The sequence below is a fragment of the Tupaia chinensis genome, unplaced genomic scaffold (genome assembly GCF_000334495.1).
Source record: "Tupaia chinensis unplaced genomic scaffold, TupChi_1.0 Scaffold000112_1, whole genome shotgun sequence".
NCBI classification, from domain to species: Eukaryota; Metazoa; Chordata; class Mammalia; order Scandentia; family Tupaiidae; genus Tupaia; species Tupaia belangeri.
In genome coordinates, this window is record NW_006159576.1 from 724,986 (window position 1) to 736,970 (window position 11,985).

An 11,985-nucleotide genomic window follows, 5' to 3' on the forward strand; every position below is an offset into this window, starting at 1 on the left:
GATTCGCCCCTGGCCCCGGACTCGGCTCCGACGCCGGCCTCGACTCCAGCCCCAGCCCCTGCCCCGGCCCAGGTTCCGGCCCTATCCCCGTCCCTAGCCTCTGCCCCTGAGGAGGCCGAAAGCAGTAAGTGCAGGAGGCCCACATCTTTCTCCTGCAGGAGAAACGAGACAGGGCGCCTTGCTGGGGAGTAGAGGTGGCCCTTCTTCACCGGGATGGCTTTATGGGTAAATGCAGGTTTAGAGAGATGGAGGGAGGGGTAGGATGGAGGGACCCGTGTAGCAGGTAAATCGGGTACAGAATGGAAGAAATAATTTTTATTATAAAGAGGACATCATGGTGAAAGATGTGTGGAGGCCGGGGTACTGCAGATAGAAGGAAGTAATGAGGTTAACGGCTTCGTCGTTAAAAGGCATGTTTTTCTGGTACGAAATTAGGAAGTTACACGTATTGGTCATTGGGTAATTTCCCCCGCAACCAGGTCTAACATGGTTAAAAGTAAGTCCTTTCAAATGTGACATAGTAACCGAGGCAACTTGTTCGTGTCAGTAGATCTTAGCTCCGGATTGAGAAACCGTTATCGTCAACTAGCTTTTCTGCCTGAACATACATAGAAATGATTTTTTCTTATTTCATTTTTAGCGACTTTCTCCAAAAGGAATTCGAGGTTGATGAATAGTTCAGGAAAGAGGCGACTAAATAAGGGATGTCTTCCGCCACCATAAAATACCAATTGAGTTTTGCACTCTATTCCATCAGAAGTCCACTGTTGAAAATCAATAGCCTATATTATTGTGCTTCTGAATATACTTGCATGTTGTCTTAAGTGATGGTTTGTTGGACTCATATCAGTTTAAAAGACTGATGAGTTAAGCTTTCTTAAGGGTCTTCTAAACATTTTCAGGTCTTTGGCATAGGGCAACGGTGTTAGGGAGACGGAAAAGGGAAAATGAGAAATCAGCCTACAAGGGAGATGGCCACCGCACAATCTCTCCTTTTCCCTCTGGGGATTTTGGGCAAACACAAGGAGCCTGACGTGACTTTCAAGCTGCCCAGTTGTCGCAAATATCTTCTTTTATTTTTTATATTTATATTCAGGATTCTCGGAAACCTTGAGGTGCGACGTAACTAGTAGCGGCTTATGGTTCGGGGACGAGCGTCCTACGCACAGAGAGAGACCTACACAATTCTGCGGTTTACATTCATTTATTAGCAAGCAGGTACACTCACAGATTTAGCAATCGACGAGGGCGCAGCTCGTTATCATAGGCTGGCAGCTAGGAGGTCGTGACACGGGTCTGGACACTCGAGAACCGAGGGGACACCAAGGCGAACTCAAGGCTGATCGAGCGTAGAGTGGTGAAACGGCGAGCACTGATGGCTGGGCAGGAACTAGTGTATGTTGTTATCTGCCGATGCAGCGAGAATCTGGTCGGCGAGGATGGCCCTTCGGCAAGCCAGGCAGTGATTTGGGACTGCAGCGGTTGTCAGTGCTTGTCAGTGCGAATGGAGCAGCGACTTGGGCTGCGAGGAGCAGCTCTCGAAGTGCTCGAATGGAGCAGCGACTTGGGCTGCGAGGAGCAGCTCTCGAAGTGCTCGTGCGGCAGCGAGTATCGGTTCTGATGAGCCGATGAGCGTTCAGAAAGGCCTCGATATTATGGGCCATTTCGGGTGTGTCTCTAACGTGTTTATCTCAGTCCGTGTCAGCACATCATATCTTAGGCTGACAGCTTTACAGGTGTCTATCTCAAGCTGGAGACAAGGAGATATCCTTCCTAACATATTTTTGGCAAGCATCTTGCAAGCAGTACAGAATGGAGTAACATATGTCAAGCAATGCAAAATGGAGTATCAAACATTGTGATCAAAGTGTGGTAGCATAACACCAGTCCAGGTCTTGAACCACTATCTGTCCTGTAGGAATCCAGTATCTTAACAGTCATACCACCTGCTGGCCCCTGATCTGAACTTTTTAAAAAGTAAGGTTTAAGGAAAACTTAACAATTAAGTCCTTTTTTTTTTTTTTTTTGAGGAGGGTTTTTTTTTTTTTTTTTTTTTGCTATAGGGCGCGTGTGCGCTCCAGAAAAACAGAGACAGAGAGACAGAAAGTGAGAAATCACCCCCCAGGGGGGATGGCCACGCTGCAATCCCTTTTCCTCCATTCTCCTCTCAGAATCTTGGGCACACACGTGCCTGGGGTGAGTTTTAAGCCACCTGGTCCGGGATGCGAACCGCAGTCGACTATGTGGGAGTCCAGCAACACACCCATTACGCTAACTGCTGGTCACTAATGATTAAGTCCTTTTTAACAAATTATTTTGTGGTCCATAAATTGACCTTTTTCTCTTTCTGATTTATTGTTGACCTATCTTAAATTCATTCATTATTTTTCCTACTTATGGGCCAGTTTTCAGTTTACTGTTTATGAAGTACTTGGACAGTTACATTCTTGTAGAATTATTTTGCAGTGTTAAAGCAACATACAAATTGTTAACGGTAAATTTAAGAATAGGACTGAACTTGTCTGCTACAAGTGTGTCCCCTCCTCCTCATGTAATTACAGAGTCTGTAGGTGCCAAATCAGGTCAGTTATTCCATTACCTACAGCTACCGAGGATGAAGAAAGAACAGCTTGGGTGCTCCCTATCTCCTTTCATGGCCAGGTTGTATCTGTTTATATCAACCAGACATGGTGCAGCAGCTTTAGGGAATGCATGCTTTCTCCCATTCCCCACCATTAAAATATCCATGGTTTAGAAAAAGTTAACTCATTTATTCCAAAATTTACGAATATATCATTTGAAAATTGTGTACTGCTGTGGAAACCTGAGGCAAATATGTAATGATCGAGCTATCTGAAATTCGTTAGAACTAAAACAATAATCACATTTTAAAAATTATTTTTAGATGGTCTAACTAGTTCTTTGAAGTCAGTCTTGACTAGGCCAGATGAAGATGGCCTATCTGGAATAGAATTGAAAATTGAGGAAAAAGTAACAGAAGAAACTACTAAAGTACCTACTAGCATCTTGGACTCACCTGATTTAATAAGAGGTTTGCCTGTTGACTTTTAGATTATTAGTGTATTACAAAAAGCAGGTTACGTGTTTTAAATACATGTTGTCTGATAATCTAATCTTGAACCAGAAAGTGATTTCAAAGATGTTTGTAAATATATTTTTTGTCAGATCGTCAACTTTCTTTTAATAGTGGATCACAGGATTTTCAGTTTTCTAACTTAACAGTCTCTTTTTTTCTTATTTTGTGCTATTTAGTACAATAATTTTAATAATCACATTATTATGCAGTGCTGTCTGTCTTGTTTCACATACACACCTTTGAACTATGGAAGCATGTATGGTTACAAATTAGGTAGGTTTGTACACAGGGATTAATTTTCTTAATATTACTGTGTGACCTAGCAAATAAAAGTTTTTCATTAAAGAAATTTAGGATTGGCCTTATAACCAATTGATTAAAGACACTGAATCCCACATGGCAGGCCACATGGTTCGAATCCCAACTCCAGTGGGATGGGATTTTGGGCATGTGGACCTGCATGCCCAAAATCTCAACGGGAGAAATGGAGGAAAGGGATTCCCCTGGCCTGACCACGATTTATTGGGAGATGCTTTCTCTTTCTCTCGCTCTGTGTCTCTGTCTCTCTTTGACAAGTGCATGTACCCACTAGCAGTTAATTTTTTTTTTTTTTTTTTTTTTTTTGGTGGGGCCAGCATAGTTAAGGCAGCTGGATTCCACGTGGTTGACCTGAGTGGTTCAAATCCCAAATGCAAGCACCTTAAAAAACATGCCAGCTGTGTGCTTACTCATGCCTGCTCCCAATTCCCAGAGCAGAATGGAGGAGAGGGGATTCCGGCATTGCCATCCTGCCAGGGCTGCTTTCCCTTTCTCTGTCTCTCTCTCCTGCAATCATACATACCCTGTAATAAAATGAACAAGAAAGTTATTTTTGCTGTTTACAGAAATCATTATAAGCCATTTGAACAATACTTAATTTAGAAGTTAATAATGTTTGTTGCTCTCTGTTTTTCATTTAAAAATAAGATGAAAAAAAATTTTAATAAATTTGATCAGGGATGTCTGATAATGCTGGATTGTATTCCCAAATTATTAACATAATATGCTATTGCATCCAGAAAAACTATTAACTTTTAAAAATTATATAACGAACCTTAATGCCTATGGTGTACACATGGTATATAGCCATCAAAAGATCGATAATGCAGAATTTCTGCTTTCTTATTGCTTATTTATGGGGGAGAGAAAAAAGTACACAAATTATACAAACGGATGAACAAATGAACTAAGGGAGAAATAGGCTTAGAGATGGGACCAGCAGGTGGCGTTGTGGTTAAGGCGCTGGACACTCCCACATGGCTGTCTAGGGTTCAAGTCCTGGACCTGGTGGCTTGCTCTCTCACTTTTCCCCTCTCCTTTTCCCTCTGCTTCTCTCTGGTCAAATTAAAATAAATTAACGAATAGATAAGTTAAATAATTCCTTAAAAAACAAAAAGAAATAGGCTCAGAGAGAAATAGGCAGAAAGGTGGCAGTGTCATGAATTTTAAGGGCCAGCAGGCTTATATCACTAGACTCCCACATGGCTGACCACAGTTCAAGTCCCAGGCCTGGTGACTTGAAAATCATGCCAAGCACATGTGCGTGCATGCCCAGGATTCCAGGAGGAGAATAGAGGAGATAGGGATTGGAGCGTGGCCATCCTCCCTGGGGAGTGATCTCTCACTTTCCCTCTCACTATGTCTTTTTCCCAGGCAAGTGTACACGCCCTGAGGCAAAAAACTCTTTAAAAAAAATAGAATTTAAAAGTGTTTACATTTTAAATTGTATAACCTTACAATATAAGCTTGCTTGTTCATATCATCTTGTCTTTTTTTTTTTTTTTTTTTTTTTTTTTTTTTTTTTTTTTTTTTTTTTTTTTTTTTTGCTAAAGCATGCATATTCTCACCAGAGATAAACAGGGAGAGGAGAAAGCACCCTTCTTGGGAAATGGTCATACCTGCAGTAACGTCTCCTCCATCTCTTCCTCCCTTTAGGGATTTGGGCATGCGTGTGCACACACCTGGCAGTTTCCTCAGGCCGCTGGGTCCAGGACTCAACTGTGCAGTCAGCCATGTGATACCAGGCTGCCTTAAGCACCAGTCTGCAGAGCTAACCCTGTCCCATCTTCTGTTTCCTTGGTTATCTTTACCTATCAGCACCTCTTTACGTATTCAAGTGTGCACTGTGTAAATGTTCCTTTAGGGATACACTTATGTTCAGGTATCTGCATATTTGGGAGAAAAGAAAGAAAAGGCAAGTTATGATGCCATGTATCTCCTTTATACTGCCAAACTCATTGAGGAATTAATAATCTACATTGGCTTTCCATTTCTTTTTCTCTTCCAATCCAGTTTCTATTCCCAAACACTTCGCTGAACTTGCTTTTTGTTTAATTCCTCTTGTTATTATTATTTTTTAATTTGTCCAGAGAAAGAGAAAGCGAGAAAGCAAGGTACCAGGTCCAGGACGGGAACCACTGTGGGCCATGTGGGAATCCAGTGCTTTAAACCCCCATGTACCTGCTGGCCCCTGAACTTGCTTTCTTAAGAATCACATGAGACTTGTTACACATTAAGCTCAGTAGACTTTTTCTTGATCTCGACATCTGTTTATGATACTTAGTTTTGAGCTTTTCTCTTTTATAGACTCTTCTCCCTTGGCTTCTACATGGTCTTGATTCTCCTTACCATTTATTCTTTCTGAATCGGCCTTCCTGATTTATTATTACTCAACTTCTCTTACAAACTCTTACATATAGCTTCTACTCACAGAATTTAAATTTAAAACCTGAAGACTTAAATACCTGATTCCCAGACCATACCATCTGTGTTAATCGGCAGTGGGTTCGGCAGCACTGGGGAATGCATTCCCCCACTCCTTCTCAAGAGTATCTTAAACATGTCTGGGAAAGACTAATTCATATATTCCAAAATTTACAAGTATTTAATTTAAAGAGCATATAGTGTTTGAGAAACCTGAAAACGAATTAGTGTGAAACTTCAAGTTCATTAGAATTAAAATATATATAACTCAGTTTTGTTGCTGCTAGAGAGTACGTGCCCTTGCCTGAGAAAGAAAAGGACAAGAGAACACTCCTCGTGGGGAATGGTCACAAAGCAATTCCTCCATTTCTCCCACCTTCGGGATTTGGGGCATGTTTCTCAAGCCACAAGGTCTAGTACTCAAACGGTGTGGCTAGCCATGTGGGATCCAGCTGATTTAACCACCAGACCACAGAGCCAGCCCGGTAATCACAATTTTAAATTAATTTTAGATGATCTAATTTTATTTTTTGAGAGAGAGAGAGAGATTTTTGCTGGTGGGCACATGTGCGCCCCAGAGACAGAAAGTGAGAAATCATCCCTCAGGGGGGATGGCCATGCCACAACCCCTTCTCCTCCATTCTTCTCCCAGGATTTTGGGTACATATGCACACATGCCCAGTGTGAGTTTCAGTCCACTGGATCTGGGACTTAAACCATAGTTGTCCATGTGGGATTACAGTGATGTAACCATTACACCATCTGCTGGTCCCTTTTTTTTCTTAAATCAGATGACATGCGTGCCCACTAAGGAGAGGGAGAGAAAGCAACCCCAGATGGACTGTGGCCACCCCACAACCCTCTTTCTTCTGTTCCTCCCTCCTCTGAGGAGTTTGGGAAAGTGTACACTGGGGCCAGCGTTTGAACTGCAGCCAGCTATGTGGGATCTGACTCCCTCAGCCACAGAGAGATGGGGCTGGCCCAGGTTGGTCATTTCAAATCAGTCATAAGTACATTTGGCTGGATCTTGGCTAGTCACTGCTTTTTCAGAATATTTTTTTCTTCATCTTTACTCAAGTACATAATTTCAACTAATATATATTTTTATATCTCCAGAATCCCTCCTGAACTCCAAAAATAAAATTTTAACTGCCTCCTGAATATTATAATCTAAATATTTCACCAGTGGTAGATCAGACACATTATGTCAAAAATTAAATTTCCTTTTCTCTTTTTCTCTTCTGCCAAAAGGGTCTCCTTTTTCTCCTTTAGTTAATGGTACCATCATTCTCGACTATGTAAGCTCAGATTTTTAAATTCATTATAGATTTTGTCTTCACCCTTAACTTCTTACATCCTAAGTTCTATAGATTCTTTGTTTAGCCTTCTATTTCTGTACGTTTTCATTACTGATGTTCTCGCTTCCTTTTTTTTTTTTTTTTTTGAGAGAGAGAGAAATTTTTCCTACAAGGTGCATGCTCTTGCCGGAGAGATAGAGACACAGAGACAGAAAGAGAGAAATTCCCTCCCCCCACTGCAGGGTGAATGGCCATGCCACAATCCCTTGTCCTCCATCCTCTGGGGATTTTGGCCATGTGTGCACACCCCCCTGGCATTAGTTATAGTCCGCCAGGCCCAGACTTGAAGCACAGTCAACTATGTGGGAGTCTAGCCATTTGCTGGTCCCCTTGCTTCTGTTATTAATTCTTGGTACTACTGCCAAAGATAACCTCCTGAAACTTGTTTAAATTTTATTTACTTCCTCAAAACCCTGGAAGGACTTAAAATTGCCTGCAGAATAAAGTCCAAACTTTCTTGCATAGAATTTCTGCCTTCCATTACCTGGACTACATTTTTTGCTACATCTACCCACACCATCCCTCCAAACATTACATTTTAGGCAATATAGGGTAAGGACAACCTCATGTTAAGATTTTTTGGTCATAGGGCAAGTTCCCTTGCAAAGAAAGAGAAAGTGACAATCCCAGGAGGGATTGTCATACTGCAATCCCTTTTCTAATCTTCTCAAGATTTTGAGCACTCACACACATGCATCTGGCATGATTTTCAAGCCACCCTGTCCAAGACTCAAACCACAGAGTCAACTATGTGGGATCCAACACCTTAACTACCATACTACACGTACCTTTTTTCATGAGGTTACTTTCATTTACAAAGCCAGTCTCCACCTCTTTACTGATAGAAATTCTATTGATAACCTAAAATCCCAGTCAAAAGCTACTTCTTTATTAAAGGTATTCTCAGAGTCACTTGTTAGAATTGATTACTGGCTCCTCTTGGAGCTGGCTCCGTGACCTGGTAGTTAAGGCAGCCAGATCCCACATGACCAACCACAAATTTTGAATCTGGGTCCAGCAGTTTGAAAAACATACTGGGCACATGTGCATGTATGCCCCATATCCAAAAAGTAGAAGAGGTGAAAGAGAAGGGATGGTAGCATGACCATTCTCCATAGGGGGTGCTTTCTCCTCTCCCTCTCTCTGTCTCTGTCTCTCTCTCTCTCTCTTTCTCTTTGGCAAGCACCTGCACTCTCTAGTTTAAAAAGAAAAAAAAAAAAGGAACCCCCCCTCCTCTTTATGACTCATTGTATTACCTTTACCTCTAGTATTCATTTCATCCTATTTGTATAGAAGTTAGCATATTCATTTCTTCCGCCTGATTAGAAGTTCTTTGAAGACAGGAAATAATGTCCTTTTTTTTTTTTAATAATTACCTTATTAAAGTTTGCTATTTTTTCAGTTTTGCTATAGGGCACACGTGCTTACCAGAGAGAGACAGAGAGAGAGAGAAAGCAGGTTGCAAGGTCTGGGACTCGAAGTTGGCCATGTGGGAATCCAATGCTGAACTACCATGCCCCCTGCTGACCCCAGGAAGCATGTCTTATATTGCTTCAGTATTTTGTACAGTGTAGATTTTGTACAATTTTTGTAGAATTAAACTAGTTAATTAGATAAAATTTCAAAGCTGACAAGTTATACAATGATGCTTGTTCCCCAACTTTTAGCCTTCTGTGGCACGCTTGTCACTTTGTAAACTGAGTTGTGACAGGATTCCACATCTAGATACTAAGATACTATACTATAGGAAATCATGTTAACGTCTATAGGATGTGATCCAATAAAAATAGAACAAGAGTACAAATTATTAAAGCATAATTTTCTCTTAAAATTTCCTTTCAGAAAGACACATCTCAATTCAAAGGCAGCTTGCTGACCTTGAGAAGTTAGCTTTTGTAAATGAAGAGGATTTTGACCTTACCAGTTCATTGAATTCAGACAATCTTGATACAGGTATTTTCATGTTTTGGGTTTTTGTGTTTGCTTTTACTTCTTTTTATTTTTTAGGTTTTGCACTCACTGGAGAGAGACAAGGAGAGATAAAGTGAGAAATCGCCCACCAGCAGAATGGCCATGCCACAGTCTCCTCTCCTTCATTCACCCTTTGGGATTTGGGGCATGCACACATACATGCCTGGTATGATTTTCAAGCTGCTGTGTCCAGGACTCAAACATGAATGGCCATGCAGGAGTCCAGCACCTTAACCACCATGCTACCTGCTTTTATTTCTTAATTTCTAGTGCTTTGTCTTCTGTCAATTCATGAAAACAGTTTGTTAAGACTAGATTTGTCTTTTCTTGTTGAACTAGAACAGTAGTAGTAAAATGAATTTTATTTTATTTTATTTTACTTATCCATTCATTTATTTTAATTTGCCCAGAAAGACACACACAGAGAGAGAGGGAAAGTGAGAAAGCAAACCACCAGGTCCAGGACTTGAACCATGGTCGGCCATTTGTGAGTATCCAGCGCCTTAACCACCATGCCACCTGTTGGTCCCAAAATAAATTTTATTCAGCAACTTGACAGTCTTCTTTGTGCAAAGGAAGGGAGGCAGCACCCTTTCCCACAATGAGGCATGGTCATATTACAGTCCCATCTCTTCCATTTCTTCATTCTGTTGGGACTTTAGGCATGCAGGCACACATGCCAGCTTGTTTTTCAAGCTGCCAGGGTTGGGATTCAAATCGTACATTCAGCCATGTGGGATCCGGCTTCCTCACTTGGTAGGTTTCAGGACCGGCCCAGGAATATGGTAATAAAGAAGGGCCAGCAGGTGGAGTGGTGGTTAAGTGCACTGGACTCTCACATGGTTGACCTCAGCTCAAGTCCTGGACCTGGTTGCTTGCTTTATCACTTTCCATCTCTCTCTCTCTCTCTCTGTCCCCATCTGTTCAAATTAAAATAAATAAAGTTAAATGAAATAATTATAAAAAAAGAAGTCAGCAACCGTATTTTAAAAAAAAAGAACTTATGAATTTAATAGTATGAATTAATGGTTTTAACCATACCCCCAGTCTCAGAATAACAATTATATTTGACCCCATCTACCCCTTCTACTTTCTTTTTCCATGTTTCTAACAACACATGCTGACTGTTTTAGTTGCTGTTAGAAAAGTAGAGGAACACCACAGCAGATACTTAAGGTCTCTGTCCAGTCCCTGTCCCTGTGCAATGTGATAATTGCTGACCTTTCCCTTGTCCAAGGTACAGAATGATGCTCTTTATGGCAGTTTGTCTAGCTGTAAGGATATAGTTTTTCACTTCCTTAATCTCTGTGTTCTCAAAGGCATCAAAGGCATCAGGTAGCCACTGAGAGGAGAGTTTAAAAAAAAAACACCGATTATATGCTGCATCAATTATTGTGAACTGCCTACTTCTGGGTCAGGAGTAATGATTTTTCCCTAACATCAAGAAAGATGTTTTCTAAGAAATGGGAGAGGAGCATAGGGAAGCCACTTTACTTCTTTTGGAGTTGGATCCAGGCTTTAATACCTAATATAGTCTGTATTATTGATTCTTTCTTCTTTTTAAGGAAACAAACAGGCTTGTCCATTGTGCCCTAAAGAAAAATTCCGAGCTTGTAATAGCCATAAGCTTCGTCGTCACCTTCAAAATTTACACTGGAAAGTCTCAGTTGAATTTGAAGGTTAGTATTTTCATTCTTGCTTAAATGTATATACCTGAAATTCAACATTTGATACCAGTTTGGAAATTTTATTGTGTGCATAATCTTTTTTTCCCCATAGCCATCTTTACTATTGATTGATTGATTGATTTTTGCCATAGGGCACATGCTCTCAACACAGAGAGGGAAAGTGAGAAATCAGCCCCCACCCAGGGGAATGGCGATGCCATAGTTTCTTCTCCTGCATTCTCCTCTCAGGATTTTGGGCACACATGCACACATACCCAGTGTGATTTTCAAGCTGCCAGGAGTATAATGAAGTATTTTCAGTTTAAAGTAATAAGAAATTTAATACTTCTCCTTTTAATGTATTTAGTAAAAGACCATATAGTGGGCCAGCAGGTGACATGGTGATTAAGGTGCTAGACTCCCTCATGGCCAATTGTGGTTTGAGGGTTGGACACAGCAGCTTGAAAATCACACTGGGGGTGTGTGTGTACATGCCCAAAATCCCAGGAAGAGAATGGAGAAGAGTGGATTGTGGCATGGCCATTCCCCCAGAGGATGAATTCTCACTTTCCCTCTCATTTTCTCTGTCTCTCTCTGGCGAGTGCACATGCCCCATGACAAAAATCTAAAATAAAGAAACAAACCAAAAAAAACATATAGCTTCATAGGTAGTAGATACATAAGAAACAAGTAGTTTAGTTCAGCAAACATTGTTTTTGTTTTTTAATTTTTGCCAGAGGGTACATGCGCTCACCAAAGAGAGCGAGAGAGAGAGAGAGAAAGCACCCCCCATGGGGGATAGTCACTCTATAATCCCTTCTCTTCCATCTCCCTCCTTTCAGGATTTTGGAAATACACACACATGTGTTTGGTGTATTTTTCGGGCCTCTGGATCCTGGACTCTAACCTCATAGTCAGCCCTGTGAGATACAGACACCTTAATCACCATGATATTTCTTGATTTACTCACGGGTATGAATTCTCTTATGTACTTAAGCTGTTGGGTTCTTTGACACATTAGCGATTTGATAGTTGGTGAAGATATGATAGTTTTTGTTTTAGTGAGCAGGCTTCAAAGTAGTAGGCAAATGCGACAGAAGTAGAAGCAAGAAGATCTGCTGAAGGAATGGATGTGAGATATGAGGGAAAG

The 11,985-nt window shown here is 41.1% G+C and overlaps 1 protein-coding gene across 1 annotated transcript in view; it reads left to right on the forward strand.

The window, feature by feature from the left end:
- Nucleotides 1-6: 6 nt before the first annotated feature.
- Nucleotides 7-11,985, forward strand: part of TRMT1L (tRNA methyltransferase 1L) — a 47,350-nt gene continuing 35,371 nt past the window's right edge. The window contains 4 exon segments of the mRNA XM_014586060.2: nucleotides 7-124; nucleotides 2,906-3,052; nucleotides 9,040-9,150; nucleotides 10,734-10,847. The gene's annotated coding sequence lies outside the window, so the exon portion shown is untranslated.